General features: G+C 35.2%; 1 long non-coding RNA gene and 1 pseudogene across 3 annotated transcripts; both read left to right on the top strand.

Moving 5' to 3' along the window:
• The first annotated feature begins 883 nt into the window (after window positions 1-883).
• On the top strand, window positions 884-11,622 carry LOC120209602 (annotated as a pseudogene).
• A 5,485-nt stretch (window positions 11,623-17,107) lies between these two features.
• On the top strand, window positions 17,108-24,516 carry LOC120209647. Of its 3 annotated transcripts, none has more exons than XR_005524424.1 (11): window positions 17,108-18,933; window positions 19,106-19,265; window positions 20,043-20,096; window positions 20,246-20,350; window positions 20,456-21,852; window positions 21,947-22,426; window positions 22,510-22,643; window positions 22,820-22,969; window positions 23,106-23,373; window positions 23,636-23,740; window positions 23,938-24,516. It is a non-coding gene; the product is annotated as an uncharacterized LOC120209647 (long non-coding RNA). The 3 variants fall into 3 exon arrangements; XR_005524423.1 differs by having other exon boundaries at window positions 17,108-18,368; window positions 18,732-18,933; window positions 21,947-22,643; XR_005524422.1 differs by having other exon boundaries at window positions 21,947-22,643.

The raw sequence follows: 24,516 nt of genomic DNA on the forward strand, positions 1-24,516 counted from the left end.
CGAGTAAGCCCGTTTAGCCCATTGGTTAAATGGACGGGTCGCGGGCCTTAGAATTCAAGACCGTTTATGATTGCGGACTTTTTAAACTGCCCCGTTTAAGCCCGCACCGTCAAAACCCACGGGCTAAACGGACGGGTAGCCCGTATACCCAGCTGTACTCTAAGTTTTCCTACACTAGATTATACGTATTGTGTAATTTCATGCAAAAATCAAAATTTTTCGAGTTATAAAATAATTTACAAAAGAATATTTAATGATTTTAATGAATAATTTTTTTTTGCACACACAAAAATAAATAAAAAAGTTGACGTTTTTACATAAAAATTACCCTAACATAAATTAATTACATATTAGGTATTATTTTAAAAATATTTACGAAATTAGCACTACATTTTTTACACGTGACCAAAGGTGCGGTGCATAAGCCTTGCCTTTTAACATGTGGCGTAAGGCGCGGTATATAGACTGTGTCTTTCTGTAAAGGGTGTTAGATCATGAAATATATCTGAAAGGGTGTCTGACAGGTAAATATATAATGAAAAAGTAATTTTTGGGGAAAATCGCCAAAAGTGATCAAAGTAAATTGCCATTCTGTGCTCAAATCAATATATATACATACATACAAAAAGGCCATTTACTTCACATCTACTTCACATCTACTTCATTTCTTCAACCTTTTCAAAACCCTGTAGCTTCCTAACATTTTTCTTCTTGTTTTGGTATTATCTTTTGTTGTTATACTTATAATCAAACCCAAAGGGGCAGGTGACGGCGAACGAAACTGGGATCCCAATGGCAAGCAACATTGGGATAGAAACCCAGGCACCAGTCACGACGATGATGCTCGACAATCCATACAAGATGGTGACGCAGCGGGTGTTGCATGTGCACCGTGGCTAAACGCCTCCTCTTCGGACTTGGTCTTGGTCCGACCATCATCGAACTCGACCACCATGGGGCCGGTCCTGACATCCAAGCCGTCCTCTTTCAGCTCGTGGCCGATGGTCGACCCTGCCGTGTTGTTGGTGGGAAGTTCCTTGGTGGCATTGAAACCCTCATGGCTTGCAACATCAATGGCACACTGGTCCCTCTCCTCAAAGAAGTTGGTGCTCTTTGGCTCTGATTCTCTCGATTCAACATTCCCATGTTTCACAACAGTGTACCGGAATATCCCGGTCTAGCTAGATCTGGCTAACTCTTATTTATTATATGAATTAACTGTTATTTTTACATTTATATATGGATATCATGATTTGCAGTCTCTTCAGTTTTCGTGTTTTTCAATTAAAACGGTAGGGTTTTCAATATATGTAAGCTTTCTCTTTCAACAATAAATAGCTAGCTAGGGTTGCCCTGCAGAGTACGGGGTGACGCCAATGTGAGCTGAGCTTATTTCTTGCTTGTCAGCTTCTTTGTCATGAGCATTAAATTACTGGTTTTCTCATCTTAATCAAAATTAATTAACTCATTGTTATTTACTACTTAAATGCTTCTTTATACAAATCCATTTCATTAGTTTGGTATATGATAAACTGATAGCCGGCGAAGGAAAGAAAGAAGAGAGCCAAAAAAAAAAGTACAAAGGTCCATCTGGAATGTTGCTTAGAAGGAATGATAGTGTGGGATGCATGCATTCAGGCATGAACACCCTTGGTTGACTAACAGTATTTTCCCAGGAAAATGATGGATTATTATTAATCAAACACTAATTCTTCAAACAAATCTCTCTCTCGGTTATCTATTTTGTCAGTGGAAGTCGGATGGCGTGAAATAAAAGGAGTACTGTGTGATTTTTTTTTTTTTGCCTCCTTGCAGTCCACTCCTTATGTAAGTTTCCCTCTCTAACTAAAGCAACATGTAACGTAAGGTACCTTTATTGATTTTTGAAGTTGTAACAGTGTAGGGATCCCACTCTATCAGCATATATTTACTAATAGTTGATGTTAATGAAGTCAGCTCGGTAGGGTTTGGCTCTATTCAGATGATTTCACCGATGGTCAAAGAGATGAATCCCTGTTGCAGAGATTTTCCATAATAAGTGAAAGCTTTCACTGTCTTTGAGTACGTAGTTCTGTAGTGATACAAGGGAAACAGCAAGAAAATGATTACACGGTGAAATAACCAATCATTTCCTCATATTCCATCCTTTGAAATTCAAAGTGCACCAAGAGTAAACTATGATTGTATATAATATGCTCAGATAAAAAATTTCAAGTAGACCATGATTTTCTCATTTCCTGAGACAGAACAGAATCATGACTAGTCAGTTTTTTGTTTTTAAATTTGGTTAATGTTCTCCTCGTTGGCTGCATGTCAAACTTTATGACACCTTGATTGTCATATCCAACGGTACATATGATGCTATAATATGGTTTCCTTTGTACTTTTGCTTTCCTATTTGGGAGACGAAAAATAAGTAATTTAAGAACTCTATTTTAACCGATAGTGAAAATGAAATTGAGAGTTATCCAAAATGTTCAGTAAAAATTATTACAATTTACCTAAGAGAAGTAACGTTGTTGTTGTTTGATTCAAAACATCAACGATGATTCTCACGAAGGAAAAAGTAAATACTAAAACTTAGAGTGTTTGAATCAAGGAATGTGGGATTCCCATGTGAATGGAATTTACATTCCCATGGGAATAGAATTTACGTTCCCATATTTGGTTGGCCGGGAATATCATTCTCGGTAATTTTTATTACTAATAGTATTTTTTTGGGTATATTACCGTTTGAAAACCAGGTTCAACTTTACTTGAATTTTATGGAAGCAGCCCATTGCTAAGGCCAATTGTTTAACCGTAAGATGCGTTTGGTTCACGGAATGTAAGATTACCAGTGAGAATAAAAGATTAACAGAGAATAAGATTACTGGGAATGTTGTATTTTGTGTTTGGTTGGTTTAGCAGGAATGTAAGATTAACGTGTTTGGTTAAATGAATAAAAGATTATTGAAATGTATATTTAACAAAATTGTTCTTATTATGTATTTATTTTTTAACAAGTTGGAAAATATTTATATATTTATTTAAAAAAATAAATTCATAAAATTTATATATATTTTTTACAAAATTGAAAATATAAAAAGGTTTAATGAAAGGGTAAAATTTTATTTTAACCCTTGAACTTCGTATAAAATTTTAATTATAGACTATTTTTTTTGTAAATATAAAATAGTTTAAGGATAAATTTGTAATTTAAACTTCGTAGAATTTTTATTATTCAATGAAAAAATAAGAATATTTTTTAAAGAAATTTTTTTAAGGGCATTTTAGTCTAAAATTTCGGTAATCCAATAATACCTAAGGAAAGGGAGATAATGATATTTCCGGTAATATACCCAAAAATCCACTATTAATAATGTAAGATTACCGAAAATGACATTCCCGATCACTCAAACGAGAGAATATGGATTTCATTCCCATGTGAATCTCACATTCCGTCAATCAAATACAACCTAAGAGTATGTGGTTGGGCCGTTTGGGTTATTTTACATTATTAGGGTAATATAAGATTCTGAAATATTATTGAGAATTAAATGAAGTTCCAACGGCTAGATTTTCTTAGATCCTCTTTGGAATCTGAGATTTCCCTCGTTTTCTAACCCCCAAATATAACCTATAAATAACACAGCCTGAAAAACCCTGAATTCCATCACCCATTACGATTATATTCTTGAAAATCAGTACCGTTACCTTTTTCTTTTGTGGAAAATGTGGGAGACAGTGGAATCAGAGGTCAAGAAGAGCAAGAAGGACGAGAAAAAGAAGTGAAGATCGGTTTACATGAATTCCTTGAAAAGGGTTTCCTCTCTTGTACCCCTCTTTTCTGTTTTAGGACGAATAATGAAATAGTTGTCTGTTTTCTTGAATTTGTGCAGGAACACAGGTATAGCGGGATTGTAGAGGATTGTTATTGTGATTATGAGACAGTTGATCATCTTAATGAAGAAGTATTACATCCAATACTACAGGACCTTGTTAAAACCCCATTTTCCCGGTACTTCAAGGTTAGCTCAATGCCCGTTGCCCGTTGCATGATGGAATATTACGTGATTAACTTAGTATATTATTTTAGAATTAACTTTCAGAATGTTGATGCGGGGATCTGAGAGCTTTCCATCATAACAGGTAATTTCAGGAAACTAACGGATAATTGGTATGTTAAATAGCCGATATTGTTTTCAATACAATACTCATACTCGCGGTAGTTGTACTGTTAAAAGGAAGTGATAATAAGATTTTTGCAAGTTTTGAAGTCAACATGTTTTTAAAATGAAAAACGCACAACAGTTGAAGTTATTCAGAAGTCTAATTACTATGATGCTCAAGTGGAACAAATTTAGGCATATAAATAGATTGCTCCTATTTGGAACTTTTTATTTTATTTTTCTTAGTACCGAAAGGTTTTTTTATATGCTGTATTTGAAATTGATGCTCTAGTAAGGTCCCTTGATTTTCGTTGAAGACTAGTTTTCTTTTTTGGCCATGGGCAGGTTAACATATGGTGTAACTGTCCGTTTTGCCCTGATGATGGTATGTTCCGTTTGCGGGATTGTAGTGTTTGTGAAGAAAGTGAATTCCCTGAATCATTTAAGAAGCCCTACCATTACAGCCTTCCATCAGATGACCTTAAGTGCCAAGAAGGAAAATTAGAGGCCACTGATGACCGCGTGCTAGATAGTAAAGCTTTTAGAGGTTGGACAGAAACAGATAATCCCTGGACATATGATGATGAGACTGATAATTGTGAGTCCGATTTTTTCTCAACAGCTCTGACATTTTCAGTTTCTTTTGCCTGTTATCATGTATTGGATGCTCTTAAGTTCACTGCATATGCCCTTGGGATTGATAGTTAAATTGATGTTTTGCATTAAGATTCAGTGCTTCTCTCTTGGTAAAGCTTGTTACAGAAAGAATTGCAGTGAGCATGGTGGTGTTTTAATGTATTCCAAAAAATTGAACTTTTCAATCATTGAACAATTTCATTTTTGCCGATGAGATGACATGTGAACCTTCAACTGAACACGGAGCTCTACACTGGCTATACTGGTCCATTAGCTAGAAGGATATGCGATGCTGTCTACTCGAACATCTGTCCCAAATGTGAATTTTCACTTGTTTTTTCTTTTATACATGTTTGAACGAAGGATGCCTTAGCACTTTTTTCTTTTTGCATTTAGAGGCATTCGGCTCTTGCCACTTAAAATTTTGATTTTTGAGAAATAACTATTATTGAATATCCTTTATTAATTGTTTGCTGGATTCCTCCTCATGATTTGTTCACTGTACCTTTTTAGCTTAAGGAGCTTGCAGTGTATGTTTTTTTTCTCCTGATCAGAAAATGATACATAGTCTATTAGTGTTCAAATATTTGGAACCAGGTTTGTCTCATGGTACTGGCAGGTTTGTCTCATGGTACTGGTGTTTCTGGATTTTAACTTCCATCCTTCATATTCAATATACATAACAATTTATATATTCAAAGCATGTTTGTGTATTTTTACGTGTTATAATCGTGTTTAAGGTATTACATATTTATATAAAATTTGATGTATTTTATAATTTGTGCAATATAGATTTTGCTACATTCGTGCTCATATTCATGTTGCGTCATGTTTTAGTTAAACGTTTTCGTGATGCATTCATGTTGTGTAACCATATCGTCTCCAATGCAACCATCTCTCTCTATCTCACTCACAAACAAAAACACACACAAATATTTGTGTATTGGATTTTTTATGTTTGGTGATGAACCTCAAATCAACATAACTTAAATGTATTCTTTTACTATTTGGAGAAGTGATTATTTACTGTGATTGACATGATTTATGTTCTAGCATGTCCACTTAGTTACAATTGTCCTGATTGGAAGATAGAGATATACTATTGAGTCACTTTTTTTCTTCCCAAAAAATCCTTCCATTTTTACTCTGCTATGCAGATCCAGCTGAAGAATTGTGCCAAGAAGAAAAAATACTGTACAAATTGATTTCCGGTCTTCACTCATCTATTTCAGTCCATATAGCTTTTAATTATCTGCTTGATAAAGCCAAGAACTTGGTATATATTATCAATTTTATGTATTTTTATTTGTAGGTGCAGAATAGTTCTATATATTACATTTTTCCTATTTCCTAATTTCAGTGGGGGTATAATCTTGACTTACTGTATAACCGGATTTTAAGATGTCCAAATCATGTGCAAAACTTATACTTCACATTCCTCTTTGTTCTCCGAGCTTTGACAAAGGTGAGTAGCATGAGTACAAGTACATGATAAATCTATATTTACTATGCTATGCAGATCCAACTGAAGAATTATGCCAAGAAGAAAAAATACTGTACAATATCCGGTCTTCACTTAACTATTTTAATCCATATATAGCTTCTGATTATCTGCTTGATAAAGCCAAAAACTTGGTCTATATTATCAATATTATGTACTTTTAATTGTAGGTGCAGAATAGTTGTATATATAACATTTTTTCTATTTCCTTATTTCAGTGGTAGCCCTCACTAGCTAAGGAATTTTAAGGGAGTGTTTCCACTTTCTTTTTCATTTCTGACCTCTGATATTTGTGCCACTGGTTTAATCAAGTATTGGAATGATATGAAAATTGCACTTGGTTTTTCAGTGCATTGAGGACCGTTTAGGGTGTGTGAAATGTCGACTTTGGGGAAACTCGACTACGAAAAGGACAAAGAGGACCTGAGCTGAAACAGAAAATACAAGCTCAGTTAAAAAATATCAGGTTTCTCCTAGTTGGTGACGCATTAAAAAAGATGCAATTTCTTATTCCTACATTATGTTGTTGGCACATTAAGATATGTCTGAATTCATCCAAACTTTGACATTATCAAGAGGAAATGAAATCTGAAATTGTAATTTTGACTCTCTTTAGGTTCTTGGTAGCCCTCACTTGCAAAGGAATTTTAAGGGAGAGTTTCCACTTTCATTTTCATTTCTGACCTCTGATATTTGTGCCGCAGGATTAATCAAGTATTGGAATGATATGACAATTGCACTTGGTTTTTCATTGCATTGACGGACTTTGTAGGGTGTGTGAAATGTCGATTTTGGGGAAAGCTTGAGGTTCTTGGTCTTGGAACGGCTTTGAAGATATTCTTTGTTAATGGTGAAGAGCACTTGCATCCGACAGTAAGTATTTCCTACTTTTGACTTTCCATTTTGAGTTTTGATTTGATTCTAGTGTATGGTTAAAATCAAGGATCCTTTTCCAACTCTATTGGCTAGAATTCTTGCTTGAAGAACTTTTGAAGTTATTGAAACTCTACCTACAAAATGGCGTCATATATAATGCGTGGGAAGAACTAGAAACATTTAAAGTAACTTCATTTTCTGTTCAGTTAGGCTGTTGCTAATTATTCATTTGTCTTTTCGTATTGTGGACATCTCTAGGTTTCCATTAGCAACTAGTTTTTATGTTTTCTTTGCATGGATGTAGTAATTTTGATTTGGACTAAAGCTCAGTTTTTACCCCATAGTTGGGGTTGCAACGGAACGAAGTTTCCCTGATGAATCTACTCAATCGACTATCTGAATCTTTGAAAATTGTCCTTGAATTGGGAGCGGCAGCTGAAAAACTGAATGAAGGGACAATAATATCTCCTACTCGGTTGAACAACCTGGTGTAAAGGATGTGGGCAAAAATTGTTAAGACACAGGTAACACATTATCAACATCCAGGCTTTTAACGTACCCGACCATACAGGTGAGTAGAACTCCATTTGATTAAAATTTATATTATTCCTTTAAAATTATGAATTATTTCAATTTAAGTTATTCTAGTCAACTTGTTTTTTTATTTTTTGGGTTTCGAATTCAAGTCAAGTTTGAATTAACTATTTTTTTTATAAGAATTGGCCCCATTAAAAACCCCCTTTATAATTATTGTGCTGTGAAACACAATAATCATGGCAAGGGGAAAAGGGTGCCCAAATTTTATTACCAAACATAAAATTACAACCAAACCAAATAAACATTTTAGTACAATAGACCAAACCTTCAACTCAACAGCCCAACTAAATTCGAGTAACTGAAAAATAAAAAATTAAAACGTGGTTTTGTTTTTTAGTTAAATATTTGATTTTTTTGTAACTTGATCTATGATTTTCTTTTTTTTTGAATTCTTCTTTTGTTTTAAGTCTGTTTTTTACCAAATCTAAATCATATGTTCCTCAAAATATAGTAGAATGGTTGTGTAATTTCAATTTCTCTTTTTGACAACAATTTCCTTTATTGCAATTTAGTCTCTCAACTTTGTATTTTATTCAAATTGATTTTCCGACAACTACCCTTTGCAAAAAAAATTTCCATCAATTCCTTAACTCCTTTATACTCTCGTCAATACATTATTTTCAAATCAATTTCTTAAAAATTATCATAAATATATTATATAATTTTAGATAACATTTGGTTTATTAAATAACATTATAAATTTTACTTGCATATGTGAAAAAATATAAAAATAGAATAGAATAGTTTTCTATTTTCTTGAATTTTTGCAGCAACACTGGTATAGCGGGATTGTAGAGGTTTGTTGTTGTGATTATGAGACAGTTGACCATCTTAATGAAGAAGCATTACATCCAATACTACATGACCTAGTTAAAACCCCATTTTTTCGGTATTTCGAGGTTAGCTCAATGCCCGTTGCCCTTGCATGATGGAATATCATGTGAATAATTTAGTATATTATTTTAGAATTAACTTTCAAAATGTTGATGCAGGGACCTGAGAGCTTTCCATCATAAATGGTTATGTATTCAGGAAACTAACGGATAAATGGTATGTAAAATAGCCGGTTTAGCACTCATAACATTCTGTTAAGAAATTATAGTATTCTTTCTGATATCGTTTTCAATACAATATTTATACTTGCGGTAGTTGTACTGTTAAAAGGAAGTGATTATAAGATTTTTGCAAGTTTTGAAGTCAAACATGTTTTTAAAATGAAAAGCGCACACCAGTTTAAGTTATTCAAAAATCTAATTACTTATGATGCTTAAGTTGAAGACTAGTTTTCTTTTTTTGCCATGGGCAGGTTAAATTATGGCGTGACTGTCCGTGTTGGCCAGATGGTGGTATGTGCCGTTTGCGGGATTGTAGTGTTTGTGAATGTCCAGAAGGTGAATTCCCTGAATCATTTAAGAAGCCCTACCATTACAGCCTTCCATCAGATGACCTTAAGTGCCAAGAAGGAAAACCAGAGGCCACTGTTGACAGCACGCTAAATAGTAAAGCTTTTAGAGGTTGGAAAAAAAAAACAGATAACCCCTGGACATATGATGACGAGACTGATAATTGTGAGTCCGATTTTTTTCTCAACAGCTCTGACATTTTCAGTTTCATTTGCCTGTTTTTATGTATTGGATGCTCTTAAGCTCACTGCATATGCCCTTGGGATTGATCGTTAAATTGATGTTTTGCATTAAGATTCAGTGCTTCTCTCTTGACAATGCTTGTTACAAGAAGACTTGCAGTGAGCAGCATGGTGGTGTTTTTCAATCATTGAACAATTTCACATTGCAGATGATATGACAATTGCACTTGGTTTTTGAGTGCATTGATGGACTGTGTAGGGTGTGCAAAATGTCACCTTTAGGGAAAGCTCGAGGTTCTTGGTCTTGGAACTGCGTTGAAGATACTGTTCTCTGTTAATGGTGAAGAGCACTTGCGTCAGACAGTAAGTATTTCCTACTTTTGACTTTCCATTTTGGGTTTTGATTTCTTTCCAGTGTATGGTAATATCAAGGATCCTTTTCCAACTCTATTGGTTAAATTCTTGCTTGAAGAACTTTTGAAGTTATTGAAATTCTACCTACAAAATGGCATCATATATAATGCGTGGGAAAAACTAGAAACATTTAAAGTAACTTCATTTTCTGTTGCAGTTAAGCTGTTGCTAATTTTTCATTTGTACTTTCGTCCATTATCAACTAGTTTTTATGTTTTCTTTGCATGGATGTAGAACTTTGATTTGGACTAAAGCTCAGTTTATTACTCCGACCGAAGTGATTTTCCTGATGAATCTACTCAAATAGACTATCCGAATCTTTGAAATTTGTCCTTGAAATGGGAGCGGCAGCTGAAACACTGAATGAAGGGACAATAATATCTCCTACTCGGCTGAACAACCTGGTGTACAAAGGATTTTGGAAAATTTGTTAAGACACAGGTAACACATTATCAACATCCAGGCTTATAATGTACCCGAACATACAGGTGAGTAAAACTCCATTTGACTAAAAAACATTATCAACTTGTTTTTTTAGTTTTTGGGTTTCGAGTTTGAGTAAAGTTTGAATTTACAAAATTCGAGTAAACGAAAAATAAAAAGTTAAAACATGGTTTTGGTTTTAGCTAAATATTTGATCTTTTGCAGCTTTGATCTCTGATTTTCTTGTTTTTTTTTTTAATTCTTCTTTTGTTTTAAGTTTATTTTTTTACCAAATCTAAATCATATGTTCCTCGAAATATGGGAGAATAGTTGTGTAATTTGAATATCTCCTTTTGACAACATTTTTTTTTTTGCAATTTAGTCTCTCAACTTTGTATTTTATTCAATTTGATTTTTTGACTATTACCCTTTGCAATTTTTTCCATCAATTCCTTAGCTCCTTTATACTCTCATCAATACTTTATTTTTAAATCAATTTCTTAAAAGATATCATAAATATATTATATAATTTTAGATAACATTTGATGTATTAATTAACATTATAAATTTTACTTACATGTGTGAAAAAATATAAAAATATATATCATATATTGTTAGCGAAGACTGTTTAAATTGAAATCAATAAGTACCGTAACATTATAAATAATTATATGTAAATTTGAACAAATATATTCGATTTGATTCAAATTTTATATGAACTTAACTCTAATTGAATTTTTTTCGAATAAAATTTGAATGTTAGAATTGTAATTGTAAATTCCATTAACTCGAATATTTTTCACTTGACCTATGTAATACTCGCCCCTACCCGAACATGTTTGGCTTTCTGTTTTGCCTTACCACACACATTTGTGTTTTTTGCAGGTAATGATAACAAAAGGAAGAGAATTCAGCTCCAAAGAATCATATCTTTCTTTCAAAAGCAAGAATAGGGTTCTGGAAGCATAATACGATCAGCGGTTTGGTTATAGTTGCATGATACTAAGAAAGTAGTCGAAACTTGAAGTGTAATTGAGAGGCCTTTTTTCTCTTTGTTTCCTCTGTGTTCAATTGATACAAATTCAAATACCATGGTTCACATTTACGTATACTCGGGTTCCGTCTCTTGTTCTGCTCTTTTCTGTTTTAGGATGAATGATGAAATAGTTGTCTATTTTCTGGAATTTGTGCAGGAACAGAGGTATAGCGGGATTGTAGAGGATTGTTGTTGTGATTATGAGACAGTTGACCATCTTAATGAAGAAGTATTCATCCAATATTCCAGGACCTTGTTAAAACCCCATTTTTCCGCTACTTCAAGGTTAGCTCAATGCCCGTTTCCCATTGCATGATGGAATATTATGTGAATAACTTAGTATATTATTTTAGAATTAACTTTCACAATGTTGATGCAGGGACCTGAGAGCTTTCCATCATAAATGTTTATGTATTACAGTTAATTTCAGGAAACTAACGAATAAATGGTATGGTAAATAGCCGTTTTAGCAGTCATAACATTCTGTTCAGAAATTATAGTATTTTGTCTTATATTGTTTTCAAAACAAAACTCATACTTGCGGTAGTTGAACTGTTAAAAGGAAGTGATTATAAGGTTATTGAAAGTTTTGAAATCAAACATGTTTTTAAAATGAAAAACGCACACCAGTTTTTTTTTTATAGGAAGTGGAGGCCTCGTTAAAAACCCCCTTCATGATTAAAGGAACATCAATCGGTATTCCTTAATCAGCGGAAGGAGGAAAAGAGTGTCTCAAAATGCATTAATAACTAAAAGATTACATAATGTTTAAAACAACCAATCCCCTTACAAAAACAACCCGAAACACACCAAACAACACATCTTACACTCAATTAAAAACATCCTAAACCCAACAAACAATAACTACCCAATACCATCATTAGCTAAGCTATCAGCTTCTATATTAGCTGTTCTGCCAACCCATCTAATAGCACCCTCCAATACTCTTATCATGGCAGCAATATCTTTCACTAGATCAAGGAAAACAACAGGACAACTATCTAAATTCTTAACCCAATCCACTGCAAGTTTGCTATCAGATTCAACAATCAACCGATTCTTAAATCTCTGAAGAATAGGCTCAAAGATAATTAAACCCCTCTTGATGGCTATAAGCTCCAGCAAAGTAGGAGGGCCTGGACCAGCAGATTCTTTGAAAGAACCATTCATCTCGCCAGCATCATCTCTTAATAAACCACCTACACCGCTCTTTCGCCAATCATCGCAAACTGCTGCATCTATATTCAATTTTAGATAACTCTTTGGAGGAGGGATCCAGGACACAATTTTAGGAGCCGAGTTTCTAGAAGAACAACAAAAATCTGCAATAGATGGATCACTAATCAGGGAGTCTTTAGAAGTAGTAACCTCGTTGAACTTAGCTAAAAACCAAGAAGCCAACCTTAGCCTAGCCATGAAAAATAGCTCAATCTGATCTAAAGGCCTTCCTTCAAACACCATGACATTTCTAAATTTTCAAATAGTCCAAAGCACTACTCCCGGAATTAATGACCAAACAGAAGAAGAAGACATCATATCATTCCAAGCAAGTAGAAATCCTTGAGCATTAACGTGAAGAACCGAACTAAGTTTCCAAAAATTCAGAAACTTATTCCAAAGGGACCATGCCACCGTGCAAGAGAAAAATAGGTGAGGGACAGATTCAATCTCTCTTTTACACAAATGACAAGAAATATCAACAATCCCCGAAACCCCTTGTTTTTGTAACTCAAACTTTACTGCCAACTTCTGATGCCCTACTTGCCACATAAAAGTTTCTACTTTTGGAGGCACCAAGCCCCTCCAAATGCATTTCACCCAAAAATTGTCTTCTGCCGATTCTAGGAAACAAGTCTTCATACAAGGTTAACAGAAAAAATACCTTCCCCGTTGCCTTTCCAAATCAGACAATCTCTAGACTCTTGTGAAAGACTGAAATTATGAATGATAGTAAATTTGAAAACCATTCCAGCTCCCAATCACATAGGTTTCTTCTCAACTGAACATACCAAGACCACCCTGATGAATTGAACTCACCAAACTCATTTAATATCTCAAACTCATTTAATATCCCAAACTGATTCAAAGAAAGAGCAAAAATTCTCGGGAAAACAATCTTCAAAGGATGATTTAGAGCCCAAATATCAAACCAAAACCTAATTCTCTCCCCATTACCCACTTTGACTTAAATCATGCTACGAAACTTAGCACCAAACTCATCAAGTGATTATTAACCACCGATTTCCAAATCCAAGAAGCATTTGTTGGTAATTTGTTAGAGAGAAAAATCATATTAGTGTTCAGATTGTATTTGAAACAAATCATCTTCTTTCAAATTGATTCTCTATCATTAGCAAACTTTCAAAACCATTACCCTAATAATGCCCTATTCATAAAATTGAGATTCAGCACACCAAGACCACCACAACTTCTTGATTTACACACTGTGGACCAGTTTACCCAGTGTATTTTCTTAGATTTTGCCCCTCCTCCCCATAAAAAATTGGTCATGATAGAGTTCAACTTAGAATTCATTGCTGTTGGAATTTTAAACATAGATAGATAATATGTAGGTAGAGAGCATAATATTGATTTCAATAATACCAGTCTCCCTGCCAAAGAAAGAGTTTTTGCCTTCCAACCCGAAAGCTTCTTAAAAAATTTCAGAACAACCGGATCCCACAGAGCAGAAAAATTCCTATTTGCTCCAAGCGGCAACCCTAAATAATCAGAAGGGAAAGTATCAACTGCACCCCCAAGGTCCCCCGCCCACTCCTTGACCTCTTCGTCACTAATATTAATGCCAAATAATTTACTTTTGCTGAGATTAAGCTGAAGACCAGACATAATTTCAAAAACTCGTAGAACTCTCTTAACGTTTAAGATATGCGTCTTGGATGCATTACAAAAAATTATAAGGTCGTCTGCAAATTGCAGATGAGATAGCATATAAGAACCTTCTTCTTTGCCTACAACCAAACCATTGAACAACCCCGAAGAAACCTCCTTAAGAAGCAGTAGATTAAGGAGCTCTCCTATAAAATTAAATAATAATGGGGAAAGGGAGTAGCCCTGTCTAAGTCCTCTTGCCATTGAAAATTCCTCTGTGCCTAACCAACACTGACACCGAGGCTGTAGTCACACATTTTCTTATCCAGCTGCACCATTTTATTCCAAAACCCATTTTGTCCATTACTTTATAAAAAATATCCCAATCCACTGTATCATAAGCTTTCTTGAAATCTACCTTAAACACGCATCCCTTCAAACCTTTCTTCCTCCAAAAGTCTATTCCTTCATTAGCTATAAAAGAACAATCCAAGATTTGTCGACCAGGAGTGAAAGCAAATTGTGAAGCACTAACAACGTCATTCATGCAACATCTCAACCTTCTCGAAAGACATTTCGAAAGGATCTTGTACATTCCACCTACTAAACTAATAGGTCTGAAATCATCTAAGCCACCAATGTTTGAACCCTTTGGGATGAGGGTTATGAAAGTGTGATTAATACCATGCTCCCAATTTTTACCCAAGTAAAAATTATGAAAAAATTCCAGCATCTTTCAAAGTGGACCAAAACCTTTTGAAAAATCTCATATTTAGCCCATCCGGCCCTGGCGCTTTGTTACTATCACATGAATTCAAAGCCTCCCAAACTTCTTCTTCCGAGAACCTTTTTTCAAGGCTAATATTCTGCTCTAAAGAAATTCTTGAAAAATTCAGCTTGATGTCTTCCACTTCCAGAGTAGACTGGGAATTAAAAGTTTCGACAAAGTGATCACGGACACTTGTCTTGATGAGAATCGGATCATAAATGATTTCATTTTTAATTTTGAGAGCATTCAATGAATTCAACCTCCTCCTAATTGTGCCATAAGTGTGAAAAAATTTTGTATTTCGATCTCCATCTTTTATTCATTTCACTCTTGAGTTTTGTATCCAAATCTGCTCCTCAATTCTGTATAATTTCCACAATTCGGATCTCAAAGAACGCAATTCAGCTACACTGTTTGTACCCCTCACATCCTGCTGTGACTGTAAATTATGCTATAATTGATTAATCCTCACTTCTAAAGCAGAAATGGCAGAACCTGGAAACTACTCTCTCCTTCCAAACCATTTTTAATAGCTGATTTTGTACTTCTAATGATGCTCAGAATACCAGCTCTTATCTAAACTTCCTTACATTCTTTAATAGCAGCTACAACCTGCTCATCAAACCAATCCTCATTCATCAAATAATTAAACAGCCTTAAAGGTTTCTTACCCCAATTATCACCCCCACTCTATAGCAATATTGCATTATGGTCAGAAATGGATCTCGAAAATAGATGTTGGGTGATATCCGAGAATGCGGATGAAAAATTAATACTAAGCAAACACCTATCCAATCTGACAACAGTAGGGTCTTCCCAATTGTTACCCCAAGTAAATCTTGCCCCAGTTAATGGAAATCAATTAAACCCGATTGATGAACAAACTGCCTAAAAATCTCCATCGAATTTCTGTTTTGTGCTCTACTATCCTTCTCCTCTTCTGTTAAATAAGCATTAAAATCCCCTCCTACACAAAAAGGAATACTAATACCATTCAAAAACATGCAAAGCTCCTCAAAAAAACCTGCTTTCTCTTTCTCCACCGAAAGGCCATATACATTAATAAACCCACACAAATTGATTCATTTTGAATTTCCCTAAAATAGCAATAAATCTCCTATGAATTTGCTTATCTTCAACCTCAAAAACATTGTCATCCCAACAACTTAATAAACCCCCTGATGAACCTTCTGCTGGCGATTCAACATACCCTTGAAGATTGTTCAGACCACTTCTTCTCAAAAAGACCTTGGACATACCTCCACTTTTGTTTCTTGCAGAAAAAGAAAGGATGGTTTCTTCTCGGAGACCATTTTCTGAACAACTCGATGTTTTTCTTTTTTCCCCAAACCCCTGACATTCCATGACAATATTACTATCTTTGGTCTCATGGTAATAAGCTAATACCAAAATCTTCCCCCAGCTTTTCAGCCTACTCAACTAACCCCATTCAAACCTTTCTCTAAATTCATGATTTTATCCAAGAAAGCTTCCTTCCCTTCTTTGAATGATATACCCAACATCTTGTTTATTTCCCAAGTTGCAAGAGCTTCCTTTAATAACGAAGGAAAAGTTGAGGATGAAATTGTGGAAACACTAACCTGTTCTAAAGCATCCGTAATCAAAATCCTTTTAAGTCTCCTTTTAAAACTCTTGTTCCCCACATCTTCACAGTCCTCTTCTGCTTGATTGAAACCCCCTCTGTTTTAGAATTGATTTCCTGCAAACTTTTGAGCCAAATGTTTCTCTCCCTAGATCTTTTATAAACTCAAACCCCCTCTGTTTTAGAATTGATTTCCTGCAAACTTTTGAGCCAAATGTTTCTCTCCCTAGATCTTTTATAGACTCTTATAACTTCTTATCATCTTTATTCCCACCGGAGCATTTTTCATAGAAATAGTATCTGCTGAACGATTTTGAAAAGCACCCCCAAGGTTAACAAATTATTACCTTCCACAGACCCCACATTAACTGAATTCAATGCTGAATTATTAAGACCACCCTCCACTATAATTTCACTGGAATGGATCCCCTTTTTTACTGTCTCCTTTGGACTGCTTGGAGAAATCAAACACTGGTTATGGAATGGAAACCCAAGCCCAGAAATTTGAACTGCTGGACCTGTAGGAATTAACTTTTTTATTGGGAAAATGGGCTCATTACTTTCAACTGTTTGGGCTTGAGAATTGCAATTTGAATTATTCAAATTCCTTAAACCCAAACCTGCAAAATCTCCCTTTTTAAAACTCCCAAAACTGTGCAAATCTGAAATCCCTTCATTAATGCTTTTCCCATCCTTGCTTCTTCTAGGAGACTGATATCCTCTGCCAATGTTAACAAAACCAGAAGTAGCTCCTTGTTCCATCCAACTATCAACTCTCTTGCGTGCTTCCTCAACCAACCGAACAATACCTGTCTTATCAGTTGACTTTAGGTTGTTTTCTTTCATCTCCGACGACTCTGATGCAGTTTCTCCTCCATCAGAAAAATTTTCCAACGTGGAACTTGAGAAAAACCCAGAATAGATAGAAGTCGAACCCAACTTAATTTTCACCTTGTAGGATCTTCCATACGATCCTAAAGTAATCACTTCCGAAACATCAAAAGGACTTGCCACCCTAACCAGAATTTTCACAACCGAGAGATCCTCCTTGTTTTTAGTGGAATCCTGAATACCTTCCACAGTCCCCCACTTCCCCTCTAGCTTTTCTAAAAAAGCTTCTTTCCAACATAGTAATGGAACACCAAAGAGCTCCACCAAACAAAAAGCCATTGCCACATCTCCTTCATTCAACAGAGGTGCCAATCTGTCAAAACAACAACATAACAACTCACTTCTTTTCATTCAAGCCTCCTTCATCTCCTCATTTGACTTGAATATAATAACACAAGATTTCCAAATGTAACCCTAGCTGGCAATCTGAACTTCGATACCTTCTTTAGCCAAAGCACTCTGCACCAACTCCAATTCAAACGCTTGTTTTACTATGCCCGTCAGTGATCTTTTCACCCAGGATGAATGATCAGAAGGAATATGCATCTCCCAAATATTCTTCTTTCCTTTCCCTTTTATGAAGCATCATTTTATTCTCTATATCTTTCAAAGCTCTTCTCTGCGGGATGTTCATCATCAAGGCATCCTTGTATGACCTATCATCCCTTATGCTTCTCGTGAGCTGAAGTCTCTCGGTTGGATTGGAATTTTCTTCTGTAATCTTCTTTGAAGAACCAGTTAGAGCCTTAGATGACCCTACATACCTTGATCGATCTTTCTGTTATTTTGCAACTCCAACAAAAACTTTCCTCCCATCTATCCATGACCCGTTTAAATTTTCGACTGCCTTTCTCATTCCAACTTCATTATCAAACTGAACGAAGGCAAACGAGTAGGATTTATACTTTGGTTTGTTCGTCTCATTTGGAATGAAAACTCTAACCACATGACCTTGGGATGAAAATAATTCTGTTAACTCTCTTCTAGAGACTCTCTTGCTAAGATTATCAACGAACACCGTCCAACTCACGTCGGAGGAGGACTGACCTTTCTCTCTGTCTCTCTCTACTTTCTTTACTCTCTCACTCATGTTTTTACCTGTTCTATTTTGCAATATATCTTGAATGACACAACATCAAAATTGCCACACCAGTTTCAAAAGTCTAATTATAATGATGCTTAAGTGGAACAAAATTAGGCATAAGAATAGATTTCTCCTATTTGGAACTTTCTTTTATTTTTTTTTCTTAGTATCGACTACCAAAAGGTTTGTTTTGTATGCTGTATTTGAAATTGATGCTCTAGGATTGGTCCCTTGATTTTCGTTGAAGACTAGTTTTCTTCTTTTTTTTGCCATGGGCAGCATAAATTATGGCGTAACTCTCTGTTTTGGCCTGATGATGGTATGTGCCGTTTGCAGGATTGTACTATTTGTGAATTTCCAGAAGGTGAATTCCCTGAATCATTTAAGAAGCCATACCATTTCAGCCTTCCATCAGATGACCTTAAGTGCCAAGAAGGAAAACCAGAGGCCAGTGTTGACCACACGCTAGATGGTAAAGCTTTTAGAGGGTGGACAGAAACATATAACCCCTGGACATATGATGATGAGACAGATAATTGTGAGCTGGATTTTTTTTCTCAAAATCTCTGACATTTTCATTTTCGTTTGCCTGTTTTTATGTATTGTGGATGCCCTTAGCTCACTGCATATTCCCTTGGGATTGATCGTTAAATTGATGTTTTGCATTTAATTCAGTGCTTCTCTCTTGGCAATTCTTGTTGAACTTGCAGTGAGCAGCATGGTGGCGTTTTTCAATCATTGAACAATTTCATATTGCAGCTGATAGGACATATGTGAACCTTCAACTGAACCCGGAGCTCTACACTGGCTATACTGGTCCATCAGCTAGAAGGATATGGGATGCTGTCTACTCGGACAACTGTCCCAAATGTGAGTTATCACTTGCTTTTTCTTTTATGCATGTTTGAACGAAGGATGCCTTAGCACTTTTTCTTTTTGCGTTTAGAGGCATTAGGCTCTTGCCTATTAAAATTTTGATTTTTGAGAAATAACTATTATTGAATATCCTTTTATTAATTGTTTACTGGATTCCTCCTCATGATTTGTTCAACGTACCAAATTAGCTTAAGGAGCTTGCAGTGCGTGTTTTTTCCTCTTGATCAGAACATGATATATAGTCTATTAGTGTTCAAATATTTGGAACCAGCTTTTTCTCATAGTATTGGTGTTTCTGGCTTTTGTCTCATAGTCTATCATGTTTGTGTATTTTTAGGTGTTATAATTGTGTTTAAGGTATTACATAGTTAAATAATATTTTATGTATTTTATAATTTGTGCAATATTGATTTATCTACATTCGTGCTCATATTCATGTTGTGTCATGTTTTAGTTAAACTTTTTCATGGTGCATTCATTTTGTCTAACCATATCGTCTCCAATGCTACCATCTCTCTCTAACTCACAAACAAAAACACACAAATATTTGTGTATTGGATTTTTTATGTCTGGTGATGAACCTCCAATCAACATAACTTAAATGGATTCTTTTACTATTTGGAGAAGTGATTATTTTCTGTGATTGACATAATTTATGTTCTAGCATGTCCACTTAGTTACAATTGTCCTGATTGGAAGACAGAGATATACTATTGAGTCATTTGTTTTTTCTTCCCAAAAATCCTCTTTCATTTTTACTCTGCTATGCAGATCCAGCTGAAGAATTATGCCAAGAAGAAGAAATACTGTACAAATTAATATCCGGTCTTCACTCATCTATTTCAATCCATATAGCTTCTGATTATCTACTTGATGAAGCCAAAAACTTGCTATATATTATCAATTGTATGTATTTTTATTTGTAGGTGCAGAATAGTTGTATATATAACATTTTTTCTATTACCTTATTTCAGTGGGGCCATAATCTTGACATACTGTATAACCGGGTTTTAAGATATCCCAATCGTGTGCAAAACTTGTACATCACATTCCTCTTTGTTCTCCAAGCTGTGACAAAGGTGAGTAGCATGAGTACAAGTACATGGTAAATCTATATTTTCTTTTAAAGTATTTATGTATTGTGGAGTCGGTTATTTCACTGGAGCTTGCTTGATGCATCACAGGCAACTGATTACCTGGAACAAGCTGAATACAATTCTGGTAAAGCAACCGAGGACCTAAAAACACAGTCCCTAATGCGACAGCTAAATTGCAAGCTGCGTGCCCACTTCCACTTGATGAAGCTCGACTAAGGAAAGGACAAAGAGGACCTGAGCTGAAACAGAAAATACAAAGTCATTTAAAAAATATCAGGTTTCTCTAATTTCCTAGTTGGTGACGCGTTTAAAAAGATGCAATTTCTTATTCCTACATTACGTTATTGAACATATAAAATGAGAAACCATATTTACTTAAAACCATACTTTTATTTGCACATTAAGACATGTCTGAATTCATCCAAACTTTGACATTCTCAAGGGGAAATGAAATCTGAAATTGTAATTTTGACTCTCTTTAGGTTCTTGGTAGCCCTCACTTGCAAAGGAATTTTAAGGGACTGTTGCCACTTTCTCTTTCATTTCTGACCTCTGATATTTGTGCCACTGGTTTAATCAAGTATTTGAATGATATGACAATTGTACTTGGTTTTTCAGTGCATTGATGGACTGTGTAGGGTGTGCGAAATGTCGACTTTGGGGAAAGCTTGAGGTTCTTGGTCTTGGAACTGCGTTGAAGATACTGTTCTCTTCTTCACTTGCATCAGACAATAAATATTTCCTACTTTTGACTTTCCATTTTGGGTTTTGATTTCTTTCTAGTGTATGGTTAATATCAAGGATCCTTTTCCAACTCTATTGGCTAGAATTATTTCTTGAAGAACTTTTGAATTTATTGAAACTCTACCTACAAAATGGCATCATATATAATGCGTGGGAAGAACTAGAAACATTTAAAGTAACTTCATTTTCTGTTGCAGTTGGGCTGTTTCTAATTATTCATTTATATTTTCGTATTGTGGACATATCTAGGTTGCCATTAGCAACCAGTTTTTTGCAGGTAATGATAACAAAAGCATGAGAATTCAGCACCAAAGAATCACAACTTTCTTTCAAAAGCAAGAATAGGGTTCTGGAAGCATAATACAATCAGTGGTTTGGTTATAGTTGCATAATACTAAGAAAGTAGTCGAAACTTGAAGTGTAATTGAGAGTTTTTTTTCTCTCTTTGTTTCCTCTGTGTTCAATTGATACAAATTCAAATACCATGGTTCACATTTACATATACTCGGTTGCTTTTACATGAATTCCTTGAAAACGGTTCCCTCTCTTGTACCCCTCTTTTCTGTTTTAGGATGAATGATGAAATAGTTGTTTATTTTCTTGATTTTTTGCAGAAACACAGGTATAGTGGAATTGTAGAGGATTGTTGTTGTGATTATGAGACAGTTGACCATCTTAATGGAGTATTACATCCAATACTACAGGACCTTGTTAAAACCCCATTTTCCCAGTACTTCAAGGTTAGCTCAATGCCCGTTGCCCATTGCATGATGGAATATTATGTGAATAATATAATATGTTATTTTAGAATTAACTTTCACAATGTTGATGCAGGGACCAGAGAGCTTTCCATCATAAATGGTTATGTATTACAGTTAATTTCAAGAAACTTACGGATAAATGGTATGGTAAATAGCCGGTTTAGCAGTCATAACATTCTGTTCAGAAATTATAGTATTTTGACTTATATTGTTTTCAATACAATACTCATACTTGCGGTAGTTGAACTGTTAAAAGGAAGTGATTATAAGTTTTTTGAAAGTTTTGAAGTCAAACATGTTTTTAAAATGAAAAACGCACACCAGTTTCAGAAGTCTAATTACTATGATGCTTAAGTGGAACGAATTTAGGCATAAGAATGGATTACTCCGATTTGAAACTTTTTTTTCTTTGTACCGAAAGGTTTGTTTGTATGCTGTATTTGAAATTTATGCTCTAGGATAGGTCCCTTGATTTTCATTGAAGACTAGATTTCTATTTTTTGTCATGGGCAGGTTAAATTGTGGTGTAACTCTCCGTTTTGGCCTGATGATGGTATGTGCCGTTTGTGGGATTGTAGTGTTTGAATGTCCAGAAGGTGAATTCCCTGAATCATTTAAGAAGCCCTTGCATTACAGCCTTCCATCAGATGACCTTAAGTGCCAAGAAGGAAAACCAGAGGCCACTGTTGACCACACGCTAGATAGTAAAGCTTTTAGAGGTTGGACAGAAACATATAACCTCTGGACATATGATGATGAGACTGATAATTGTGAGTCCGATTTTTTTCTCAACAGCTCTCACATTTTCAGTTTCGTTTGCCTGTTTTTATGTATTGGATGCTCTTAAGCCCACTGCATATGCCCTTGGGATTGATCGTTAAGTTGATGTTTTGCATTAAGATTCAGTGCTTCTCTCTTGGCAATTCTTGTTACAAAACATTTGCAGTGAGCAGCATGGTGGTGTTTTTCAATCATTGAACAATTTCATATATGACATATGTGAACCTTCAACTGAACCTGGAGCGTTGCACTGGTTATGCTGGTCCATTAGCTAGAAGGATATGGGATGCTGTCTACTCGGACAACTGTCCCAAATGTGAGTTATCACTTGTTTTCTCTTTTATGCATATTTGAACGAAGGATGCCTTAGCACTTTTTTCTTTTTGCATTTACAGGCGTTAGGCTCTTGCCTCTTGAAATTTTGATTTTTGAGAAATAACTATTTTTTCTAGGTTTGGGACAGCATGAGCAATAATATGCAATCGAGGAACTCACTTCATCAATAAAGTGATTGACGCCCTAACTCAGCAGATTGCCACTACTTACCATCCGCAAACGAACAGGCAAGCTGAAGTGTCAAACCGCAAGATTAAAATTATTCTCGAAAAAATTGTGAAGCCAGATCGGAAGAATTTGAGCCTGAAGCTTTCCGACGCATTATGGGCTTATCGGACTGCGTATAAAGGTCCTTTAGGATGTCACTGTATCGACTTGTTTTTGGTAAGTCGTGCCATTTTCCAGTTGAGTTGGAACATCGAGCCTATTGGGCGGTTAAGCATTGCAACATGGAATTGGAAGCAAGTGGGGAAGCAGGAAATTTAGTCATTTAGGAGTTGGAAGAAATCCGAAGGAATGCTTACGACAACGTCATAATATTTAAAGAAAAATTAAAAGAATATCATGACAGAAAATTTTCTTTTAAATCATTTGTTGTTGGGTAAAAAGTTCTCTTTTTTTAATTCCAAATTTAAACTTTTTGCAGGAATGTTGAAATAAAAATGGCTCAGACCTTATAAAGTGACCGAAATTTTTTCACATGGCATAGTGGAAATTGAAGACGAAACGAGCCATCGATTTAAAGTAAATGGTAAGAGATTGAAGACATAATATAAAAACACTCAGGTAGGATTAATTGAATAAATTGAATTGGAGGAACATGAGGTCTAAGTAAAACAGGTCGTCGAGCTAACGATGTTAAAAATAGTGCTTCATGAAAAGCAACCTATATTTGTTTTAATATATCTCAATTTTTAGTTTTTAATTTTGGGGTTTTGATTTTTGTAGGTACCCCGTTGTTTAATCTTGAAATTTAGATGAGAGGAAATCGAGAGTCATCCGAACCGATAGTGAAGAACCAACAAAAAATTGAACCCCGAGGCGTGAAGAATGCGTGCGGCAGCAACTAATTTTTTTAATTTGGAGCAACAAATTGAGCACAAAGGAAGCAATGAATTATCGGGCAAGGCTTGGAGCTTTCACCCAATTTTATGAAACTCACCATTTGATTAAAATTGGGCGCGCATTAGCAAGGAATTATGAGGCCGAGCACTTTAGCTAAACCCTATTCCCAATTTCACTTTACTTTGTCGCCTACCCCACGTAATTTCACTGCACTTCGTCGATCGATTTTCCCTTTCCCAGTACCCCACACCACCGCTACTCTTTTATTCCCCGTTTCTCTCTCAATTTTCAACAATGTCGCGGCTGTCATTAAATCGGGAGTATTCCTTTTCCCTCTCCTTTACATTTTTATTTTGAATATCGTTTTTGGACAAAACAACTTAAGTGGGGGAGGATAGCATGTTAGATTTTTTGCTCTCTTGTTGCATGCTTGAAATTAAATATTTTGATATTGATATGCTT

The sequence above is a fragment of the Hibiscus syriacus genome, unplaced genomic scaffold (assembly GCF_006381635.1).
Source record: "Hibiscus syriacus cultivar Baekdansim isolate YM2019G1 unplaced genomic scaffold, ASM638163v2 tig00019423_pilon, whole genome shotgun sequence".
In the NCBI taxonomy this organism is placed as follows: domain Eukaryota; kingdom Viridiplantae; phylum Streptophyta; class Magnoliopsida; order Malvales; family Malvaceae; genus Hibiscus; species Hibiscus syriacus.